Consider the following 12,207-nt stretch of genomic DNA (forward strand, 5'->3'; position numbering starts at 1 on the left):
AATTATTATGAAGAACCGGTTCTTAGTTTCGTTATTCCATTCTACTGTTTTTTTATTTCTGTATTGTTTATTTCTGCTCTCATCTTAATTTTTTCCCTTCTTCTGTAGGCTTTAGGCTTTGTTTGCTATGCCTTTTCCAGCTCCTTTAGGTGTAGGGTTAGGTTGTGTATTAGAGACTTCTTGTTTCCTTTTTTTTTAAACATTTTATTTAATTTTTATTTATTTATGATAGTCTCAGAGAGAGAGAGAGGCAGAGACATAGGCAGAGGGAGAAGGAGGCTACATGCACCAAGAGCCCGATGTGGGATTCGTTCCCGGGTCTCCAGGATCGCGCCCTGGGCCAAAGGCAGGCGCCAAACCGCTGCACCATCCAGGGATCCCAGACTTCTTGTTTCCTGAGGTAAGCCTGTATTGCTATGTACTTCCCTCTTTGGACTGCCTTTGCTACATCCCAGAGGTTTGGAAACATGTTTTCATTTTCATTTGTTTTAAATTTCCTCTTTAATTTCCTGGTTGCTCCATTCATTCTCTAGTAGGATGTTCATAATCTCCACGTATTTTTGGTCTGTCCAAATTTTTTCTTACTGCCGACTTCAAGTTTCATAGCATCGTGGTTAAAAATATACAGGGTGGGGATCCCTGGGTGGCGCAGCGGTTTGGCACCTGCCTTTGGCCCAGGGCGTGATCCTGGAGACCCAGGATCAAATCCCACGTCAGGCTCCTGGTGTATGGAGCCTGCTTCTCCCTCTGCCTATGTCTCTGCCTCTCTCTCTCCCTGTGTGACTATCATAAATAATTAAAAATTAAAAAAAATATACAGGGTGTGATATCAAACTTCTTGAACCTGTTCTACCTGTTGAGGGCTGATTTGTGGCCTACGATATGATCTGTTCTGGAGAATGTCCCATGTGCCCTTGAAAGGAATGTGTATTCTGGGATCACTGGGTGGTGCAGCAGTTTGGCACCTGCCTTTGGCCCAGGGCGCAATCCTGGAGACCCGGGATCAAATCCCACATCAGGCTTCCTGCTTGGAGCCTGCTTCTCCCTCTGCCTATGTCTCTGCCTCTCTCTCTCTCTGTGTGACTATCATGAATAAATAAATAAAATCTTTAAAAAAAAAAAGAAAGTAATGTGTATTCTGCTTTAGGAAGAAATGTTCAGACTATATCTGTTGTGTCTCTGTGGTCCAGTGTGTCAAGGCTATTGTTCCCCTGTTGATTTCCTGCATAGACAATCGGTCCATTGCCATAAGTGGGTGGGTGTTAAAATCCCGTCATTGTATTATTATCAGTGAGTTCCTGTACATTTGTTGGTAATTGTTTTCCATATTTAGGTACTCCCATGTTGGCAGCATAAATATTTAGTTGTTTGATCCTGATAGAGAGTCTTTTTAACTATGAAATAATGCCCTTCTTCATCACTTCTTATAGTATTTGTTCTTTCTTTTTTGAGATTGAATATTTAATTTATTTATTCATGAGAGATACACAGAGAAGCAGAGGCAGAAACATAGGCAGAGGGAGAGAAAGGCTCCCCAAAGGGATGCAGATGTGGGACTTGATCCTGGGATCCCAGGAACACACCCTGAGCCAAAGGCAGCTGCTCAACCACTGAGCCACCAGGTGTCCCCCAGGGTTTGGTTTCAAATCTAGTTTTTCTAATATAAGCATTGGTCCTCCAGCTTTCTTTTCATAACCATTAGCGTGATAGATGATTTTCCATCCCTGACTTTCAATCTGCTGGTGTCTATAGGTCTAAGGTGAGCATCTAGTAGGCAGCATACCTATGGACCTTGTTTTTTTAATAACGATTTTATTTTTGAGAGCATGCGAGAGAGAGAGAGGGGGGGGCAGAAAATTAGGCCCAGAGAGAAGCAGGCTTCCCACCAGGAGCCTAATATGGGACTCGATCCCAGACTCTAGGATAACATCCTGATTCAAAGGCAGAGGCTCAAACCCTGAGCCACCCAGGCATCCCGGATCCTGTTTTTTAAGGCACTCTGATACCCTATATCTTTTGATTGGAGCATTTAGTATCAGCATTCAGAGTGCTTATTCAAAATATGAACTCTGTGCCTTTGTGTTACCAGAAGAGTTGGTGTTTCTGGTGACGTTCTCTGGTCCTTTCTAGTCTTTGTTGCTTTTCGTCTCTTTTTTCCCTCACTAGAATGGTCCCTCTGAAAATTCCTTACTGGACTGGTTTAGTGGTCATGAACTCCTTTATACTTTGCCTGTCTGGGAAAATCTTTCTCTCTCTTTCTATCCTGAATGACACCCTTGCTGAAGCAAGAATTCATACAAATTGGACTCCAATAAAAAGAAATATGAAAACATAAAATAAATTTTTGCTATTATGATTGTGGTAAATGGCATTTAGTAGGAAAAGCAGAAGCTGAAAGAGAAGAGGAATGATTTCACCATCCGTGGGCTTCACAGGGTCCTGTTGTCCTTTCCTAGGAGGGCCCCCCCCCCTCTGTAGGATGCTTTCTGCCCCTCTGCGCTCCTTTTTGGAACACAGCAGACACATCTCCGTGCCTCCAGCACCTCTGCAGTCATGGTTTATAGCATCTTCCAGGTATCCTATTGGGGACCACGGCGTCGTGTATGTAACCATCCAGCTGCTGTTTGACAACATTGGGGGGATTCTGACTTTTGTTGGTTGTGGGGTGTGTGTGTGTGTCTATCACATGAAGCTGTCACATGCAGCTATCAGATCTTCCGGCTGGGTCACCCAAATGCCGAAATGGTTGGTACAACTTCATTTCTGGTGCTGATGCTGGGTGGCTAGCTGGGCTCTCCTGGCTGACCCAGCGCTCGCTCCTGAGGTGAATTTCAGCCAGAGGGTCAGCTGAGGTGGAAGGTCTGGCTCGGCCACAATCCAATGTCCGGCAGTGGGTCTCCCCGAGCGCCGCCTGCTTCTCTTCTCCCCAATGCCTCTCCAGCAGGGAGCCGGACCTCGGGGCCACCCTAGGTGGATCTCCAGAGGTGCCGGGTGCCCATTACGGGGAGCCATGGGGCAGCCTGTGTGTGGGAGTAGGGGTGGTGATGGGGCTGGTGTTCCTCGGTCCTCTGCTGCCTGGCCTTCAGGCCAAGCCCCATGCTCACCCAGCCCCTACTCACTAGGGCGAGGAGGGTGCCCTCTACACACTGGTGTGAGAGATCCAGCACCACAAGGTGTGCACAGTGAGTCCACCTGGTGAGGATGGCCCAGGTGCATGATCTGCAAGTGTGGGGCCCAGGAAATTTATCAAAAATCGCCTACCCCTGGACAAGCAGAGCAGGACTGATTCCATTTTGTGCTACAACCGCCACCTCCCCTATGACCCCCACATGACCTGCTTATGTCTTAAGGCGTTGCCCCAACCCAGTCAAGCCGCTGGGCACACCGTAATCGTAAATCTGCTCATAACAATGTAACCCTGCTTTGTGCCCGCCAAAACTGCACGCCGATTCTGACCAAAGTAATAGGCCAGGTCAAGTGGATCCTATAGGGTAAGGTGTAATTCAATCGGCCACCTGCATGTGGACCGACACGACTGTGCAACTTTCTGTGTATCCCATGGGCCACTGGCCCCTATAAAGCTGCTACATCTCTTAGTCTCAGGGTCCAAATCCCTGCTCCGCTGTGTCGGGTGCACTAGGACACAAGCTCCATATTGTAAGGAACCCTTGGGAGTTTGCATTGGTGTTGGCTCCTCAGTGGTTTCTTGGATTCACAATCTTGGGCACAACTCAAAGGCCTACTGTCCTAACATCCCTTCTAGGACCATGCTGACCGCCCGGCAGGCCCTCTCTGCCCCAGCCACACAGGCACAGGGATGCGGGGAAGGGAGGAAGTGCCCCGTACCCAGCCAGCCACGGCCTCCTGGAAAGAGGGAGCACAGACCTCTGGGTCGCTTTGCATAGACCCTGGTGACCTGAGGCTTCCTGGTGTCACTCTGTCCCAGGCCCTCCTGGCCCGCGGGGCATAGCCTGAGTCCCAGTAAAGTCTGTTGGGTCCTGACCCCGGCATCTGGCCACCTGTGGAAGGCACGTGGGGACGTCAGCCGGATGTTCCTGGCGGCGCCCCTGCAGGGGCTTATGGGGCCTATGTGGTACCCCCTCCTCCTCTCTGGGGGTCTCTCCATGCCCCATAAACAGTGTTCTGGGAGACACAGAAGCGGGCTGGCTGTGCATTTTCACACCACAACACTTTATTGACTTTCTACAGTAAACGGGCTCAGAGCCGAGGGTGCACGCCTTCCCCTGGGGATGGAGAACTTTCTGTCCCTTAGGGAAGGGCAAGAATGACATGGGTTGGGGACGGATGCCGGAGTCCCCCACCTGGAAGCATGTGTGGACTCTGGGTGGGGGCGTGTGTCCTGAGGTTTCAGTCTGAGAGACGGTTCTGAGGACAGCAGAGCTGACCTGACCTGGACCTGCAGCTCATGGGCTTCTGCGCTGGGTCTCCGCAGGGCAGCTGGACCCCGGCCTCAGGCTCCCTGGGTCCCCAGCACCTGTAGGAGCCAGCCTCCTGGTGTGGGTTCAGGTGGGGCCCACCATCCAGCTGTGAGAGGGCTGGCTCAGCCTGGGGCCAGAATCCAGAGCTAGCCAGGGCTGTGTGTGCTGGATCCCATTAGTCTTTGTGTTGGGCCTGTGGTGGGAGCTCAAATCACCCCCAGCCCTCACAGAGCCCAGGGCCAGGCCAGCCCAGATCCCCATGGGTTAAGGGCTGGTGTCCTGTGCAGTGTTTGCCGCCCTAAATGAGGGACAGTGGGTAGAATCAGGGCACAGTGGTTCCTCTGCATCACTCAACTGCACCCACCCTGTCGGGGGCTTCCTGTCTTCCCTCCTCCCTGCAACCCCTGAGTACTCTATGGGACACCCAGGCTTCTGATGGGATTAGGGTATCCAGAGAACCCCGGGGAGGCTGAGCATGTCCCACAGGGGGCACCTGCATCGGGTCATTGCTGGGGGCCAATGGTGTGGTGGTGGATGGTGTGGGGGCAGGGGTATGATGGTGGTGGAGTGTGGGGGATTGTGTAGGGGTGATGGTGTTGGGGTATAGTGTGAGTGCGGATTGTGTGGGGCTGTGTGGGTGTGAGGGGGATGTGTAGGTGGGATACCATTGGGGATGATGATGTAGGAGGATGGTGTGAGAGTGGGGAATGTGGGGGATGTCGTGGGGGGCCTGCGGACACAGGAAATCTCCTTCCTCTATGATGCTAAGGAGACATCTACAGTTAAAGGCGACTAGTCTGGGGTTTGCAGTGACACCTGCCCCTGGGGCTCCGTGTGGTCATTGCAGGGCCCTGGCTGGACCGGGGACATTATCTGGGGGTCATTTTACTATATATGCTTTCAAATTGCAAATTGTCTCAAATTAAATGCATAAAATTTAGAATAATATAAAGCACCGAGAGTGGGTGTCACTCTGACCCGTCCGACCCTCATGGGATCGATGTGGTCCTGCTCCAGCCGCGGCTATGCAGCCTGGCCCCCTGGTCCGGTTCCTGCCCCCCACATCCCCCACCCCATCCCCTGCTTCTCAGGGAGCCGTCCCTCTCCTCTTTGGTCTTCAGCTCCCATGGCTACCCCTGGAGGCCCCATCCTAGTGGCCTCCTCATCCCCGAGGCACCGGGAGTGTGGGCACGGGTGTCAGCCCCAGCATCCTACCGTGGAGCAGTGTGTTGTTGGCTGCTATTGCTCCCCCGGCCTCAGTAGCCCCGTTTTCCCTACCCAGAAGGCCCCGGGCCTCCCTTGGTGTCCCGAAGACCCCTGGCCCAGCAGCCTCACCCGACCCCCTAGCCATCCCAAAATATGGTGTGGCTGCCGAACATCCTGGTGACATCCAAGTCTACCTCCAAGATGTCCCTGGAGGAGACCAGGGCCTCCTCCTTCATTTCCTGTGGGAAACCCGGGGAGGAGGAGCAGGCGTCAGGGACACAGACCCCACCTGTCACGAGCTGCTGTGCTGGGCAGGGAGCCCTGGGGCCACCATGGGAGTGTGTCCTGCCGAAACCTCTTTCCTTCCTCTGGGAGGCCAGGCATGATGAAAGTGTCCACCGTGCCCGTGACACCTGTGTGAGGGCCTGTGCCCAGCTGTTGTGGGCGGGGAGGTGACTGAGTGTCAGCCTGGATGGGAGGGGATAGTGGTTCAGCCCAGGTGGGAGGGGACATGGGGGTGTTGTGCCCAAGATTGTGAATCCGAGAAACCACTATGGAGCTGACACTGATGCAAACAGACAAGGGTTGATTTCCAAACTCGAGCTTGCATCCAAGTACACCCGACACAGCAGAGCAGGGACTTGGACCCCAAGGTGGTGTTTTGCTTTTAAGGGCTTGTCTTGGGGACCTCCAAAAGGGCTGGAGCAATTCCTCAAGTTGTGTTTACATTTTGATATGGGGCCTTCAAGGGCATTGAGCTCTGTTCTCATTCTAATAGGCGCTTCCAGCCCTTGGCGTGGGCTCTGTTCTTATTCTATTGTGGGGCTTTCCAGGGCATTAAGCTGTAAACTTTTGTTTTTTTCCTGTAACTGAAGTAATGTAAATTTCATCTCTTCTTCACAGGGGCCTGGGATGGCTGGACGTGTTCGAATGCTGAACTTAAAGTGGAAAGGCCTTCATTTTCTTGGCCTCCTTGCATCTCTTCCCATCCTATCTAGCTCCTTCCCCCTTCCCCGGAGCTCCTAAGAGAGCAATTGCAAATGACCTCAGCCTGGCAGCGTGTGTGGGGGACAGGCCCAGGGATTTGGGATCAGGAAGACCTGGGGCGTGGGCGTCCCAGCTGTGCAGCGGGATTCCATGCTGCAGACTCTTATTCCCTAAGGCTATCTTGACAACTGACTTCGTACATAAAAAAGCTGTCCTTTCTCTTTATAAGATGAAGAGCGATTCAAAGTGTTTTTTCTCTGCCCTTCTGATTGCTCAGATTCCAATCTGAGACGTATTTCCTGTTAATAAGGATAATTTACTACTATCCGTAGTACTATGGTTAAAATATTCTGACACAAGTAATTCAGAGGGATGAGGGTTTCTCATCTTTTTCTTCACAGCTCAGTCACTCCTCAGGAATTGCATCTTTATGGATTTGGAAAGAACTGAGATATATTATTACCAGTGGTCCTATTATTCTGTGAAGGATTCTTCCCTGAGATTCTTCCCCTGTTTCAACTGACACTGAAACACTTTGAACTCTTTGGAAGACAAATGTCAAGGAAATAAATGTTATGCATTGCTAATTTTAAATGCCCTTGCAATATGGTGTCTATTATAATAGAAGTATTTTTTATCTGATTTTTGCTATTTATTATCCGTTCCTTCTTTTCAGGTTGAGGAGACATTATACATGTTCATAAGTGTTTTTCTTTCCTTCTGATATAAAATTATTACTTTGTTCCCATCGAAGGAAGTCTTTAAGAATAAGGCAAAAGTTAATTTAACTATTCTTAAAATGTCTTCACACTGAGAACCTGATTCATTTAAGTCAATTTTCAAAATAAATCTTATTTATTAGGAAAAAAAAGAAAGATTTATAGGGAAATTGAGAAGATAGTACAGAGCATTCGCATGCACTTGCACTCAATTTCTCCAATTATTGATATCTTATATCAGTATGGTACAAATATTAGCTAATGAATCAATATTAAAATAGTTGCATTAACCAAGGACCATACTTTATTCAGATTTCCTTAGTTTTTGCTAAGTTACCATCCCTCATATCACATTCCATTTGTCCTCCTGTTTTCTTAGGCTCCTCTGGATTGTGACAGTCTTTCAGCCTTTCCTTGTTGTTGCACTGGAATACTTTGAGAAGGAGAGTATTTTGAAAATTTCCCTCAGTTGAGACATGTCTTTCGTTTATCTCATGATTGAACTGTTTTTGTGGATTATATACAGAGATATACTGCCATTTTCATTATATCATATAAAGGATAGATACTTTCAACATGATTTATCAGTCTTGGTATCGATCTGATTATCTTGCTGAGGTAGTGTTTGTCATCTTTCTCCGTAGTTAAGTGATTCTCCTCCTCCTCCTCCTCCTTCTTCTTCTTCTTCTTCTTATTATTATTTTAAGTTTTTCATAATATATTTTTTAGAAGGAAGTTACTATGTGTATTCCACACGTAAGAGTGGGAAGCTATGCTCATCAACTTGAGGGTGGAATGTCTGCACAAATTGTTTGAAATTCTTCTACATGGGAGATTTCTCTTCTTGTGGCTTTGTTTTTTTTAGTTTCGTTTTCAATGCTTTTTTTATTTATTTGAGAGAGAGAGGAGAGAAAAACCATGAGTGAGAGGGGCAGAGGGAGAGGGAGAAGCAGGTTCCCTGCTAAACAGGGAGCCTTCCTTGGGACCTGGATCATGATCTGACTTAAGGCAGAAGCTTAACTGACTGAGCCACCAAGGTGCCACTATTTCTTTCTTTCCCTCTTTCTTTTTTTTTTAAATAATATATTCACTTTTTATTGGTGTTCAATTTGAAAACATACAGAATAACACTCAGTGCTCATCCCGTCAAGTGCCCCCCTCAGTGCCCGTCACCCATTCATACAGATCCTGATCTCCTCCCCTTCCATCACCCCTAGTTAGCTTCCTAGAGTTAGGAGTCTTTATGTTCTGTCTCCCTTTCTGATATTTCCCACACATTTCTTCTCCCTTCCCCTATATTCCCTTTCACTATTATTTATATTCTCCAAGTGAATGAGAACATACAATGTTTGTCCTTCTCTGATTGACTTACTTCACTCAGCATAATACCTTCCAGTTACATCCACATTGAAGCAATGGTGGGTATTTGTGGTTTCTATTGGATGAGTAAGGCCCACCTTTTCTCTCCCTTCATCTTCTGAGTCTCCTATGATATGAATGTTATTGTTTTAATAAGTGGCTGAGTTCCCTAAATCTGCCTCTGTGGTCCATAACTTTCTTTGTTTTTAAGGCTTCCACTTGGGACTGCATCTCAGTTATACTATTTTTAACATTCGCCTGACTAAATTTTAGTTTTTTTATTTCTACAGTAAGGGATTCTCTAGTTTTCTTCTGTGCTCTTTTTCCAGCCCAGCTGCTATCTTTATAATCATTGTTTTAAACTGTATTTAGACATCATATATTTGTTTTGATGGACTTTATGGCTGTGAATACTACCTCATGTTATTTTATGGAGGTGAATTTCTCGATCTCATTATATTTTCCAGAAAAGAGGGAAAAAAAGAAAAACCAAGAAAAACAATAACAACTGCTCTCCCCCAAAAAAACCACTAGATTATTTTGGCCTCCTTGTAAAAAGATTCTAAATCCCAAAATAACAAACACAATTAATGTTCCATGAAAGTAAAAATAAGAAATATAAAAGGTACATACATAAAAAATAAAATAAGGCAATTAATAAAATAGAATAAAAAAAATAAATGAAAATAAAGCACAAAATACAAAGGAAGCTAGACCCTTCTTTCCAGGCAGCGCTGAAGCTCTGCAGCCTTTTGGGTCTGACAACTTGGTGGCAGCGAATGGTCTGTGTGGGGTCTGGGGATGGCCCATGGTGCTGATTGTCAGGTGCACATCTGCCTGGGAGATGCACCTGCGGGGTCAGGGTTGGGGTGGTCTTCAGCGCCTCTGGCCTCCAGCAGGTGGCGCAGTGGTGCTCCCTGAGATTGGAGCTGTTTGGAGTGATTTGGGAGGGGACACTGGGTCCTCTGGTTCTGGGGCTAAGCATCCCACCCCCCAGTCTGCAAGCCCTCCACAGAAGAGCCCCAAGCGCATCTCTCAGAACCCTGCTTTCACTTTGCCCGCGTCCGAAATGCTTTTGGTTTTGTTTTTTTATCTCAGACTGTTGTGCCCAAGATTGTGAATCCGAAAAACCATGGAGAAGCCCACACCGAAGCAAACACACGAGGGTTTATTTACAAGCTCGAGCTTGTGTCCAAGTATACCTGACAGTGCGGAGCAGGGACTTCGACCCCGAGGTGAGTTTTTGCTTAGGTTTAAGGGCTTGTCTCGGGGACCTCCAGAAGGGCTATAGCAATTCCTCAAGTTCTGTGTACATTTTTATATGGGGCCTTCAAGGGCATTGAGCTCTGTTCTCATTCTAATAGGGGCTTCCTGCCCTTGACCTGGGCTCAGTTTTGATTCTATTGTCGGGCTTTCTAGGATATTTTTTTTTTTTTTTTTTTTTTTTTTTTTTTTTAAAATATTTTTTTCTTTATTTATTTATGATAGTCACACAGAGAGAGAGAGAGAGAGAGAGAGGCAGAGACACAAGCAGAGGGAGAAGCAGGCTCCATGCACCGGGAGCCCGATGTGGGATTCGATCCCGGGTCTCCAGGATCGCGCCCTGGGCCAAAGGCAGGCGCCAAACCGCTGCGCCACCCAGGGATCCCTTTCTAGGATATTAAGCTGTAAACAGCAAAGGTTCCACACCTGGAAGGGGGACGTCACACTGTCCCTATATGCTGAAGACGCGATACTGGAAACAGGAAACCTGGAAGCCTCCACCAAAACCTGTTAGAAGTAAGGAGTGAGTTCAGTAAAGTCACGGGACACAAACTGACCCTACAGATCAGAGTAGCCTTGCTCTGTCCCCACAATGAGCACTCAGGAAGGAAAGGAAGGACGTGACTCCCTTCTCAGGAGCATCAAGGAGAATAAATAATGAGACTGAACCATAGGAGCACAAGACTTGTTCACTGAGCCATACATGGCTCTGTTCTGGGAGGCCGTCCTGGGTTCGAGGGGTGGGAGCCTCATCTTGTGAAAATGTCCACAGTTTCTGAAGCCACCCTCAGTTTCAAAGTCATTCCTATCAAAATCATGGTGGCATATCTTAGAAATAGCAAAAAAAAAAAACCAAAAAAACCATAACATCAATCTGCCCCCACAAATGACCCCGGACAGCAAATCAGTACTGGAGGAGCAGGAGAGAGTGGGACGCAGCACTTTCCTATTTCAAACGATGTCACAGACACAAAGGATAAAGCAGTGTGGTTCTCGGGCCCCCAGCTGACTCCGTTGGTTAAGCATCTGACTCCTGACCTCACCTTCGGTACTGATCTCAGGGGTCTTGAGTTCTAGCCCTGGGCTGGGCCATGGACGGTGCGTGGAGCCTACTTAGGCAAACCAGTCCCATGGGGGGTGGTTCGGGCATAAGCTGAAGGAGCAAAACAGAGAGTCCAGAAGGAAATGTGCTCTGATACAATGGATTTTTTTAACTTAATTTAATTTAAACCCAATTAATTAATGGATAGTGTATTATACTTTCAGAGGAAGAATCAGGGATTCACCAGTTGGAGATAACAGCAATGCTCGTGACATCACGTGACCTCCTTCATGCAGGTCCCCTGTTAACCTCCCCGCCTCCAACGACCATCAGTTTGTTTCCTATCATTAAGAGTCTGTATTTCGGGGATCCCTGGGTGGCGCTGCGGTTTGGCGCCTGCCTTTGGCCCAGGGCGCGATCCTGGAAACCCGGGATCGAATCCCACATCGGGCTCCTGGTGCATGGAGCCTGCTTCTCCCTCTGCCTATGTCTCTGCCTCTTTCTCTTTCTCTGTGACTATCATAAATAAATAAAAATTAAAAAAAAGAGTCTGTATTTCCTGCAACTGTTTTCATCTTACTTGTTTTTCCTTCCCTTCACAGTTGTTATATGCTTTGCTTTTTAATTCCACCTATGAATGACACCACACGGTCATTCTCTTTCCTGACTTATTTCATTTAACATGATCCCTCTAGTTCTATCCACATCATTGCAAATGGCAATATTTCCTTCTCTTTGATAGCTGAGTTCCATTCCTCTCTCAATGACCATCATCTATCTCCCATCCTTTTTATCCATCATCTGCCACAGAGCACCGAGGCTCCTCTCACAGTGTGGCTACTGTGGACCCGGCTGCTGTATACATTGGGGTGCAGGTGTCCCAAGTCTCACTGCATCTGTATCTTCGGAGTGAAATCAGGCCGTTCACCTGCTGTTCACAGGATGTTACAAATAGAGTCGCCCTGCAGAGCCTCCACACTGTTTCCAGGGTGGCTGCACCAGCCCGCAATCCCGCCCACAGTGGAAGAGGGTTGAGTGGGTTTTGCGGGACGTGGTAAAACTCTGGTCCACATTTCATTTTGCGTCCTGTGGGCTCCAATTCCTTGTCTTTAAGTATTTCTGGGGAAGCCAGGTGTTGGGCTCCGTTTCAGTGAGACGTTTCCAAAGCTAACAGGCCACAGCAGGAGCCTGA

At 47.8% G+C, this 12,207-nt stretch overlaps 1 long non-coding RNA gene across 1 annotated transcript; it reads left to right on the forward strand.

Annotated features, from left to right (window-relative positions):
- The first annotated feature begins 237 nt into the window (after nucleotides 1–237).
- LOC144322915 (uncharacterized) lies at nucleotides 238–11,506 on the forward strand. The gene is made up of 3 exons (XR_013388500.1): nucleotides 238–400; nucleotides 9,809–9,945; nucleotides 11,240–11,506. It is a non-coding gene; the product is annotated as an uncharacterized LOC144322915 (long non-coding RNA).
- Nucleotides 11,507–12,207: the final 701 nt, after the last annotated feature.

Source organism: Canis aureus, chromosome 11 (assembly GCF_053574225.1).
Source record: "Canis aureus isolate CA01 chromosome 11, VMU_Caureus_v.1.0, whole genome shotgun sequence".
In the NCBI taxonomy this organism is placed as follows: domain Eukaryota; kingdom Metazoa; phylum Chordata; class Mammalia; order Carnivora; family Canidae; genus Canis; species Canis aureus.